Below are 12,234 nucleotides of genomic sequence, written 5' to 3' on the forward strand. Positions count from 1 at the left end.
CTGTATGTCTTCTTTAAAGAAACGTCTATTTAGGTCTTCTGCTCATTTTCTGATTAGGCTGTTTTTTGTTGTTACAAATATATTCAAACACATAGTCTTTTTTTAAACGATAAATATATAGAAAAATTGAGAGCAGTCCACGGAATGCCGATATACCCACTTCTCAGATTCAGCACACACAAACACTTTGTCTATGTATATGCTGTGTGCTTGTTCGCTCAGTCGTGTCTGACTCTTTGTGACCCCCATGGCCACCAGGCCAGGCCCTCCCTCCTGCTAGGCTCCTTTGTCCCTGGAATTCTCCAGGCAAGAATACTGGAGTAGGTTGCCATGCCCTGCTCCAAGGGATCTTCCCAATCCAGGGATCAAACCCTGGTCTCCCCCATTGCAGGCAGATTCTTTACCATCTGAGCCACCAGGGAAACCTATGTATACACATACCTATATCTGTAATTTTTTGTTACAAGTTTAAAACTAAATTCTGTGTTCCATCCCTAAAATGCTTCAGGGTGCTTTTTCTAAGAATAAGGACATTTTCCTCTGGAACCATAACACCATTACCATGTGAAGAAAATTAGCCATGATTTGAGAGGGAGGAATTTTGATAATTAGTTAAAACACAGGGCCTGGTACCTCAGGAAAAAAACAAAAGGCCCAGCAGAATGTTATCATTTTAAAAGCTTCCCTTGGTTTCAGTCTCCATCCGGGGCAGCTGGCGGAGGAAGGGGCGGCACTCTGGTAACAGAGCCTGTGAGTTCTGTGAGAGCAGAGCAGGGGTACCGTGTGAGCACCTTCGAGGTGCCTGCTGCTTGACTCCATTCCTAGCTACAGCCCATCCCTGAAGCAGCCCCTTATGCCCCTGAGTACAGGGAGGGCTCTGTTCTCTCGATTCTGTCCTTGCCCAGAGCAGGGAGGCATGGGGGGAGAGTCAGGGTTTGCCTGGTAGGTAGACTGGAGCCGTTTGAGTCTCTAAGACCTGGGCTGACTGGGGTACCCCCAAATCTCCAGCTCCCTCGGGGCCATCGACACTGAGCTAGGATCATGGTGCCATGTGGCGCCTCCTTGGACACTGTGAGGCCCCTTGCCCTCCCCAGCCGAGGGGGAGCATCTCATACCTGTACCTGTGTGAGGTTAGGCGAGCTTGGGTGGCAGCTGATGGAATAGTATTCAGCCTTAAGGAGGAAGGGAATCCTGACACAGGCTACGAGCTGAAGGAGTCTGGAGGTCATTAGCTCAGTTAGCCAGTGACAAAGGGATGGTAACGGGACCGTGTCATTTATGTGACGTACTTGGGGCAGTCAGATTCACCAAGAGTAGAGCGGGGGGTGCAGGGGGAAGTGGGGAGCTGTTTAAAAGGGACAGCATTTCTGTTTTGCAAGGTGAAAGGGGTTTTGGAGAGGGATGGAGGTGCTGGTTGTATGACTTGTTGAGGTACTTAATGCCGCTGAACGGCACTCTTAAGAATGGTTAGGATTATGGCTAGGTAAATATTCTGTTGTGTATTTTACCACAGTAAAATGGTGGGATTGTGGTGCCCGTGACTGGCGGCTTTGTAAGGTTCTGCGTCAGAACCATGGTGCCCCCTGTCCCCCGTGTGTGCTTGCTAGCAAAGCCCAGAACGTGGTCAATCAGATAAAGTCTCAGAAAGCCAGAGACAGCTTCGGGAGCGTCAGACCCGAGACCCGTTTCTGGAAACGCTGCTGCGTTTGAAGTGAGCCCCGCCAGCCAGGAACGAAACAGAGGCATTTTGTCAGAGGAAAGAACTTGATGAAAAATTGTTTTATGAAACCCGAATTTTGGCATGTTTTCACATTTTAGTTTGTCAGAAGGCAGAGTAATAAATGTTACGCCTGCTGTTTATTAGTACGCGCGGCTGACTTCTTTATGATGACAATTTCATTTTAAAGTTTGTCACAGAGTCCCTGCCGAACAGGGTGGCGATGCTGGGAGAGAAGGGCAGGAAGGATCGCTGCCAGTTTATCCCAGTCGAGAACAGTTGTTATTAAAACAACAGAGGAGGAGGAGGCTGCCCAGCCCCAAAGCCCACCTCCCAAGAGTGGGTCAGGGGGCCAGTGTGGCCTGCGGGCGCCTGTCCTGGAACCTGGCCTTGACCTCCTGAGGTCTGGCTGTGGTGGGAGCCGCTCACTGCGCGGCCAGGCTTGTGGGCCTCTGAGCAGCTTCTGCCGCCTTTGTTCCCCAGAACAGCACTGGGGGTCGGAGGGGCTGGTGTGTGGTTGTACTTGTAGGGAACAGGGACAAGAGCCTGTGCAGGCTGTGACACCCCTCGGCAAACCCATCACGAGAGCTGTCCGAGGGAGGGAGCGAGGGATTGAGTGTGTGTTTTCTCTCTTCTCCCCTCTGATGCAGCGGGTGGAGAAGGGGTGGGGCTTCCAGCCCCTCATGAGCGGAGGGCAGGGGGACCCCTGAGGAAGACTCCTGGAGTGTGTCACGCAGCTGGTCCTGCCACCAAGACTGCGGTGGGCGGGTGGTGCCTTCCTTCCCTGAAAGCCTCAGCTTCCCCATCTGTGACATGGGGGCTCCACTCTCACCCTGGGGCTGCTCTGAGTGCCCCATTTCCTGGGTGCTCTCCTGGGGCTGGGTTCTCTGGAGGCCATTCCACCTGACCCTAGGGTGACTCTGTGTCTCGTCTGATCCCCACTTTCAGATGAGGAATCTGGGATCTGAGAGAGGGAAACCCTGTTACCCAAGCCACCCAGCAGTCAGGGTGGGCCTGTGCTGGAGACCCCAGGCTGTCTGCTCAGAACCTGTGCAGGAAGTAGGGGGATGGCCTTGCCCAACTGGCTCAGGGTGGGCTCTTTGGGGTGACCAGACAGCTGACCTCAGGCTGGGGAGGGAAGTGCAGCTTTTGAGGACGCAGAGAACCCCACTCTGAGAAGAGCCTGGGGGTCCTGGCCCAATGTGGCAACTTTCAGTCCCCAAGGGTCTCTCCCTCCTTGAGTAGGGGCTTGGGGCCCCTGGATCTATGCTCTTGGCCTAGGTCTGATCAGCTGGTGAAGGGGATCCTGGGCCCCTCCCCACAAGTGGATGTACCAAATGATGAATCCCCGTCTCTGCTTGGGCTCTGGTGTCTCCTGTTTGTGGCCTGCCGAGGCAAAATGGGGGCAGGCAGAGAGGCACTGGGCCTGCCGGCATCCAGAGGGCTTTCTGCACAGTTCCTGATAGGGGAGGGTATGGAGAGGCTGTGGCCCTGTCTGGTGTCACACAGCATTCTGGCCGAGGGCCATCTGCCAGTACCTTCCTGAGGCCACTGGTGGGAGCGCGGAGGTTGGGGTTGGGTGGGACTGGGGGACAGTCTCCCACCAGGTTATGCCTGCTGCCTCCTTGGCTTCCTTTGGCATGTGGGATGGGTACTTGGAGGAAGGAAATAGACCCTAACACCTCTTGTTTGTGACATTCTGCTTTAGCCCCAGGCCTGGCCAGTGGCTTTGAACATAAATATTGGTCAAGCCAAGCCAAGGGCTTGCTTGGGATCCTTTCCCTTGATTCAGACCCTCTGGGGCCCTCGGTCACCCATCCCCAGCCCCCACCCCCCACCGTAGAAATCACTTTTGTGAAAGCCAGGCGGGGGATTGGAGGGTACCGGCTAGTTTGGGCTGCTGGTTGTCGGCGACTCCTGCCCCATCTGACCTGAAGCTTCTCCGGTGGGGCTTTCAGTGTGGCAGCCGGATCCTCCATAAAAGGATAAGGATCACAGTCTTCACATTTTTAAGTCGCACAAAAGCTGTATGCATAATTAATGTGCAATAAACGTGAGCGGCTGGAAATTAACTAAATGAAAAAAAAAGGAGTATACTTAATTGTAAAAATCTCATTTTGCTTTTATTCTCTTCCTTTCTCCCTCTCTCTCCCCATTCCCCCTCCCTTTTACAACTTGTTATATTCCTGGAGCCCTTCAGATCTTGCCGGAGATCATTTTCTGAAAGACTCGCCTCCTGACCTCTTGCCGGGAGCCGCGGACAAGATTAGTTTTTAAGCCGCGGCCCAGCCGGTTACTTTCAGCAGAGGGTCCGAGAGTGTCCACAAGCGACGTGCTATTGTCTCACACAAAGGAATGTTGTAATCATCCTCTAAGACCCTCCTTGGGGGACCACTGTGCCCTGGTTTTCAAGAGCTTTGGCAGATGCTCCTTTGAGAGTTGCCATTTGAAACTCAAGAGCACCCATCATGGTATTTAAAATTCCTAAACCCGAATTCAGTGGTTAAAAAAGCCAAAGGACTAAATGCATTTACGTAAATTCAAACCAAGTATTTTAAGCCATACTAGCTAAGGCTCCGTTTCTTCTTTTCCTTCTAATTTTTTAAAGGACAAGACCTTTTCTAGGTGATAAGATCGGGTGGAAATTTTTTCCCAGTGGAAAAATTTATTGACACATTCTTACTGATTGTCACATCTCTTCATAAAACCTGAGAGTTTCAGCTTCAAGAAACAACCCATCCACTCGAAAGAAAAAAAAAATTATTTTTAAAGAATAAAACACTCTATTAACAGATACTTTAAAACATGATTTATTGCACACACATAACAACAACAATAACTTAAAATATCAAATCCTTGGAATAAAGCACTGCCAATCCCATCTCCCTTAAGCACCAGCTGTTCTGTTTCTGCTGTCGTCCTTGGCCCTGGTCTGTATTAGCAGATAATTCTAAAAGAGGCTGGAGAATCGAGAGAGAAACCTCAGAGGCATCTCGGTTATTTGGGCAAGGACTGTGTTTTTAGAATATCCTACTTTGTGCTGTACAATTCGTAGCTGCTCCTTCTCAAGTCTTTTCAAATAGCAACCAACTCAGGGTGTCTCTTTGACTTGCTCTGTTACCAGTGAGTTTATAAAAAGAAAAAGACGGTCAATAGAGTCGCTCACGTTTGCTGCCACCTCTGCTCAGTTACCGGTCCTGTTTAAGGCAAACTGCCGTCATCCAAGAGATGCCCAGGTGTCGGGGACCACAGGTGAGCCGTAAATAATCCAGTCCGTGGCTGTAGATCACCTCTGGCTGGACAGCCACGCCACCTTCACGGCCGCCCAGCTGGTAGACACGGCCGCCTTTGCAAACAGGTGGCCTGCAGGGGCGGTGGCTGGTCTCCGCCGCAGCCTTGGAGGACCAGCCTGATTCCAGCCTCAGACAACCCACCCACCCAGTGCTCGGCCAGGCCCCAGCCACAGACCTTCGCGTTAAACAGGTTCTGACACTAAAAATCAAGGTCTGCCGGCTGTTGTCATAGGAATGCAATATCCTCCGGAGGTCTCCTTATTAAAAAACCACATCTTGCGGCTGCCCAGGCTGGATCTCTATTTCATTTGTATTGATCACGGGGAAATGTCTCATTCCCTGGCTGACAAATGCAGCCAGTAGGGAGGGAGTCCGTGTTTGGTGGAAAACATTTATTTTCACAGTGATCTGGGGGATCCTGAGGCCAGAGCTATGAGGGGGTGTGTGTGTGTGTGTGTGTGTGTGTGGTCATCTCTAGTTAGGTGTGGGATTACAAATGTAGTGATAACAGGGGCTTCAGAAATTAGCCAGGGTGACCACTTCATTTTAAAGACTTTAGGGACGGGGCCTGACTTCCCCTCTTCCCAGGGAGTAGCACTTCTAGGAGTCTGCCCTATAGATGGTACCTGCCATTGTGTGAAGGGATATTCAACACAGCACTGCTTGTAGATGCCAAGGTGGGGAAACCACCTCCACATCCATTACTGGAGATTGGGTTTTAAAAAAATGTATGATATTAGGCAGAACCACGTTTAGCTGCCATTTCTGCTGGTCAAAAATGGTTGAATATTGATATTCTCATATGGGTCCATCTACCACCTCTACCGAATAGAATGGTGAGCACTTTTTAAAAAATTTTTATTTTTTATTGAAGTATAGTTAGTTTACAATGTTAGTTTCAGGTGCACAGCAAAGTGATTCTGTTATACATATGTGTGTGTGTGTGTGTGTATTCTTTTCAGATTCTTGTCCACTATAGGCTATTACAAGATACTGAATATAGTTCTCTGTGCTATAACATGCAGTCTAAAAGGGATAAGATGGAGGACCCTCCAAGATGTATTAGAAAATGGAAAAAAGCAAGCTGCAGAATTGTGTACTGGTATGCTCCATATGTTTTTTTTTTTTTTTTTGAAAGGAAAATATATCCATAACTGTTGGAATAAGCCTCGACTCTGGAAGGAAACACTAGAAATGGTTCAAAGTGACTGCTTTGGGGGCGGGACCAAGGAAGGGTGAGAGCTAGGTTGACTTTCCTCTTTACAGCTTCTCTACTTTCCTAATTTTGTACGTGTGTGTAGGGTGAATACAAAATCATTAAAATTTGAAACAAAGATCAGAATGTCAGGGAAGCCATCATTATATTAGAGGTTAAGTGCTCAGACTGTGGTCTGGGAATTCTGGGCTTCAAGCTACTTGTCTCACTGAAGAGCCTCAGTTTCCTTATCTGTCGAGTGGGGGTAATAACAGTATTTACTTCACAAAGGGGAACTGAAGATTTCCTTGAGATGTGAAAGGGACAGGGTCGGCCCAGCGGCACAGGGAATTCAGTAAATGTTAGATGTTATTATAGATGATACACAAATCATAACACACAAATCGTTACAATGTCTTACTTGGCATTTCTTGAAAGAGAATTTTTAACTTGTCATGTGTGTTTGGAGTCGGGAACTGAGACCCCCAAATATTACGTGGAACTCTGTCTAGGTGTCCACTTCACTGATGCTGAGTGTGCAGGGTGGGTCTGGTGCTTTTTCTTTTTTTCTGAACCTGTAAATGGTCTTCCGCATCTCTGTGTACACAGGCAGGTGAACTAATAGAATTAGGCTTATTGGTTTAATTCCTCTGGGTCCTCTTGGCAAGGGGAGAGCAGCTGGATGAATATTTTAATTAAGCTCTGACACCCAGAAGTCAAAGTCCCCGAGCGGTCCCCAGTGGGCAAGGTCTTGCAGTTTGGGGTTTAATCAAGTTTGGTTTCAGAGTTCAAATTTCTTCCTGGACAGAAATGTGTCATTAGGCGTCCAAGATTTCGACTGGAAAAAAAATACAACTTGACTGTATTTTCTCTAGAGAATGACACTGTGATTCGATTAGCTCCTTTTCCTTGACATTTTGCCCACTTTATTAACTTCTGCTTTGCTTTTAAGCAGGCAACTACTGTTTTACTTCCCTGAAGAAGCTCATAATATTATAATTCAAGTGTCAGGACAGATTAGGTTAAATGAACTGTGTAATTCCCGAAGGAAAACAAACTTCAAAACGGACGCGGTTCGCCTTGTAACATGTCATGGATTGCATTAGCGTTGAACGGGCGATTCCATCACCCAAATGTGCTAAAGTTGGCTCAAATGTTCCCCACTCTGCAAGGTGAGAAATTACTTAGCTAACAAAACATTTCGTTTTCTTCTCTTTGCATTCTTTCTTTATGAGATCCTGAATGTGACATTTTCACCAAAAAATCTCTGCGCTTATTTGTGAAAAATGTATATTAAAACCAAAACCCATCAAATGGAAAGAAATCACAGATGGTTTTATTCACAAGCAGTAGAATTAATGGCCTCTCTTCTCTTTATAAATATTAGAAGCAGATGAGTTCATTACGATTTCACCCTAATAAAGAAAACCTGCTTGATTTTGACAAGACATTGACTTATCTAAAACATCTCCTAAATAACAAAGCTACTTCCCGCCCGTAAAACACCAGCTCGCAAACACCAGCTTTACCTGGACTGCTTCTAAATTAATGAAAAACACTCGAATCCAAAGAGCACAGAAGAAGGGATTGGGGGGGGGGGGAGGTGCGGGGGGGGGGAGTGGTGGTGCGTGGAGAGATGGAATTCAAGGGATTTTTTTTTTTTTCGGGAAAATGTGACTGATTTTTGCAAAGAGCGAGTTTTGAAATGTTTACTCTGTGGTGGTTTGAAATTTTTACATCTTTCAACAAAGCGCGCGCGGAGAAGTGAAACCATCTGAAAGGGCTTTTGAAAAGAGCGACTCAGCACAAGTTGGAGGAGGCTGCGGTTCCTTTATCTTGGGCGATCTGTGCCCATCCTGCGGGAGGCGGGAGGGAGGACCAGCCCTTTACCCCCTCCTCTCTGTGCCTCCCTGCTCCCGGCTCCTAGGCACAGCTTCAAAGCACTGTTGGCGGAGCGTCCGGGGAGGGAATCGGGAATCGGACACCTCGCTCCGGGAAGCCGGGCGGCCTGCCGGCGCGGTCCTCTTCCCCAGCTCGGCTCTGCCTGATGTGGTCATCTTGTTAGTCATGGCAAGCCCGGGGTCCCTCTGTTTGTGCCGCTTTCAGCACTTATTAAGCAAGAAGTGGGAGGCTTTACACGAAACTGCAAAAGATATTTTTTTTCCTCCCCAGGGCCAGGGCCGTCGGGGCCACGGCTTATCCATCGTTGCAAAGATCTCTCCGAGGCATGGAGCGGAGGCAGCCCTGCCCAGAGGGGTTGGAAAATGAGCGGCACATGGGGCCCTCAGTCCCAGGACCTTCTTGGCTCGGCTCCCGGGGAAGGGCGTGGGCTTCTTGGTCTGGAAACCGCCCAGGGAAGGCCTCTGGGGAGGCAAAGGAGCACGGCTTCAGAAATATGGTACATCTCTGTGGCTTTGGTGTCCAGGTCTGCCATTCTGGGCTCTCCACTCGGATTCCCCCATTTACCCTCAGCCCCAACTTTGGGGAGGGGGGAAGCTCACACCTCAGAGATCCAGACACCTGCCGCAGTGCTGGGGAGGGGATGCTAGTGAAGGTGGGAATGGTGTTTCTAAGCAGCTCTGGAAGGTGAGCAAATTCCGTTACCTCTGCATGGTCTCAGGAACCTGCATCCTGCTCCTCTGTGTTCCCTTCCTCCAAGTGATGAGGGGCTGTGAACTCTCCGACCCGCCCAGGTGGAATTCTGAGATCGCCAGAAGTCCCTCCTTTGAGCCTCAGTTTCATGAGTATCAAACTGCTGGGGAGACTTTGAGGGTGGGGGTAGCAACAAGTTTGAGCCAAGAACCCATGATTGAAATTCTCCACCAATAAATTCCTCCCAGCTGAGCCCCAAGGGTCTGTAGTTGGTTCAGCAAGCTGGGGCGGCAGGAAGCGGGTGGGGGTCTGCCAACTTCAAACAGGACCTGGGGTGGCGGCGGGGGTAGGGGGGAGATGGTGTTGAGCAGGGAGGCCACCGACAGAGGGCTCAGAGCTAATTAAAGAGGCTGCGTGGGGCACCTATAAACTCGACCCTCTCCCTATTCAAGTGCCAGCCACTCAAGTGCTATGCAAGGATGTCCCCTCACTTAGGGTGAGCCTGGAAAGGGAACAGACTTGAGTAACACATAGGACAGACATTTGCAACCCCCTGGAAGACCCCGGCATGGGCTACTTTGCCTCCCCACCAAAAGCCTCTTTGGACATTGAAGATCTATTGTCTATCAGGCACTGGGCTGGGCCCAGCGTGTGTGCGTGCTAAGTTGCTTTAGTCGTGTCTTTGTGACCCCCTGGACTGTTAGGGCTCCTCTGTCCATGGGATTCTCCAGGAAAGAATACTGGAGTGAGTTGCCATGCCCTCCTCCAGGGGATCTTCCCAACTCAGGGATCGAACCTGCAGCTCTTCTATCTCTTGCGTCTCCTGCTTTGGCAGGCAGATTCTTACCACTAGCACCACCTAGGAAGCCCAACTCTCCCATTTTACAGATGAGGAGAGTAAGGCTCCTAGAGGCAAAGGCTCAAGGCTCACCAGCTCAAGGATATTTGGCTGGCGGGTAGGAGAGACTGGGTTGGAGCCACGATCCTCAGACTTATGACACTGGCTTGGGCCAGGGACCAGCAAAGGACAGGTCATTGCTGCTTACAGCCTGCCGTCACCTCGGCCCTGCCCCCTCACACTGTCCTTGACATTCAATCAGGTGCCGATGATGTCTGGCTCAGCAGTTAGGGCTGGGCCTCCCCAGCTTCCCCACGACAAATGGTTCTCATTTGAAAGGGAGGTTATAAAAACACATGCCCAAAGACACTGTCAGGGAACTGAGGATTAATCTCATTTCAGTCAAAGACCATTCCAAATATTTGGGGGTGGGTGGATGGGGGTGGGTAGCAGCCCTTGTCTGGGAAGGAAGTCAGGGCTTGAGGGTGCCCGTCAGGTCAGGGCCAGTGTGGAGGCATGTTGTGATGTGGACTGGGGAGGTCAGGGATCATCACCTACCTGGTGAGGCTGAGCCTGACCGGAGGCGTTGCTCTGCTGCACAAAGTCCCTGAGGCCGCTTTACAAGAGGAGGCCGGCTCCATCATGAGCGCTCACACTGCGTCTGGTATCTCGGTTATGTTTCAGGGAGATTTAAGTTGCCAAAAGAAAGGGAAGGATTAGATGCCGGAGACATTTTCATTTTCTGGATGGTGTTAGAGCTGCGTGTTTTTGCCTGGTGACTCAACCAGAGAGGGCCCTGAAGACCAACCAGGAGGACCCAGCCCCCTGCCCACATGCCTGTGTGGGCTGCACAGTGAGCCCCCTATCTGAGCCAGGGAAGTGAGGGACCATCAGCCATGCTCTAAGCCAGCAGCTCCCAAACTGGGGGACCTGGTTCCTAATAGCCAACCCTGTGGGGTTCTGGGGCTCTGGCATGAGCTGTGAACTCAGTGCCTCTGCAGAGCTTTCCTAACCACCCCAGTGGCTCCATTGCCCGAAAGCCCAGGGGGTGCCAAGTAGCCGCTGCAATCTGGCCTGTTCAGTGACCCTGGGAGGTAAAGACTTATTATCCCCATTTTGCAGCTGGGGAAACTGAGGCTCAGAAAGACGCAGGTGCCCGGACGATAGCGGCCCATCTCCTTCAACTTTCTCAGCAACTTTCACAGTAGGGACTGTTGTCTTTCCCAATTTATGTGTGTGGAAGTCGAGGCTCAGAGTTTGGTCTCTAGGATGTGGTCCAAGCCACTGGAGGAGGGCGGAGCCGGAGGCTTTGGGTCCCTCCAGCTGATCCGGATTCCAAGCTTGGCGAGCGGGGTTGGTTACCCCCTCGCGGCGATCCAGAGCCCACGCGGGCCGCCCTCCGCAAACCGGCGGGGAGCGGCTGGGGTGGGACCTCCGAGGGGCGTGGAGGGGCTCGCGCGGCGGGCTGGCCTCCATCCAAACAAATGCCCGCAGTGCGGAGGCGATGGATTCGTTTTCCGAACTGTCAGAGGGGTTCTCGGAGCTCTGCTTTCTTTTCTGAACGGTGGGTGAGCCGCCAGCACGCAGAGCCGGGGCCCCCGCAGAGCCCAGCGAGGGCCGGCGCCAGACCGGACGCGGCAGAGCGCCCTCGCGTGGCCGGACTGGGGCGCGCGAGCCCACGTCCCAGGCTGCGGGCGGAGAGGGGCCTTGTGCTCTGGACGGGCCGTAAAGGGAGGTCTAGGATGCGATGAGCCCTGTTTTTAAAGAGGGGGAAAAACAGGCAGGAGAAAGGGGCAAGAGACCTCCCAGGTTCCCCCGACTGGGAAATGGGATTCAAAGTGGGGGAGTGCCTCCCTGAGAAGGGCCTGCTCCCTGGAAGCAACCAAAGGCTGTTCCCGCCCCTTGATGGGGTGGGGTACGGGGCGGGGGCGGGGGTGGTGTTGGGGGGACACGGCAGCCCTCTACCTGAGCAGGAGGTGCTGATGGGTGAGGTGGTGCCGGAAACAAATTCGAAACACGGAGCTCTTGGAAATTTTCTGGCAAAACCCAGCCAGGGAACACTGATGGGGTACCCAGGCCCGGGGCCCCCACACTGGGTGGATAGGTTTGGGGTGAGCTGGGGTCTCCTAAGAGTGCCTCTCCCCCTTCCTGCCTACCCAAAATGGGCCTTCCTTGGCATCCTTGGAGCCCAGTGCCTTCTGTGGGTGGTAGCCAGCGCTAGGCCACACCGTGGGCCAAGCATCTTAAGGGTCTCACTTCAGATCCTCCCCTGGAAAGCCCTGGTGATTGCTGGCTGTTTTCCCAGGGCCCCACCCTTGTGTCCAGGGCAGGTGCCAGAGCTGGGTGCTGAGCTGGGGCCATCAAACCTCAGGAGTCATCCTCAAACGGGACAGGACACCCGGAGCATGGAATCCCGGCTGCCTGCAGGCTCGGCGCAGGTTCTGGGAGTACTCTGGTTGGACGCCCTGAGCTCCCTCTGGTTGACCCATCCTTCTGCAGCCTGGTTTCTGCATAGGCACAGCCTATGAAGGCAGGGGCAGTCTGAGCCCACGGACTGTGCTGTAACACACAAAGCGGGTTGCTGTGGTCCTCTGTAAAT

General features: G+C 51.7%; 1 protein-coding gene across 1 annotated transcript in view; it reads right to left on the minus strand.

Annotated features, from left to right (window-relative positions):
* Positions 1-7,521: 7,521 nt before the first annotated feature.
* Positions 7,522-12,234, minus strand: part of MVB12B (multivesicular body subunit 12B) — a 215,042-nt gene continuing 210,329 nt past the window's right edge. The window contains exons 12-14 of the transcript XR_009600100.1: positions 10,194-12,194; positions 8,810-8,969; positions 7,522-8,568 (exon numbers count right to left, since the gene is read on the minus strand). The gene's annotated coding sequence lies outside the window, so the exon portion shown is untranslated. The remainder of the gene's footprint in view (positions 8,569-8,809; positions 8,970-10,193; positions 12,195-12,234) is intronic.

This window comes from Ovis aries, chromosome 3 (genome assembly GCF_016772045.2).
Source record: "Ovis aries strain OAR_USU_Benz2616 breed Rambouillet chromosome 3, ARS-UI_Ramb_v3.0, whole genome shotgun sequence".
In the NCBI taxonomy this organism is placed as follows: domain Eukaryota; kingdom Metazoa; phylum Chordata; class Mammalia; order Artiodactyla; family Bovidae; genus Ovis; species Ovis aries.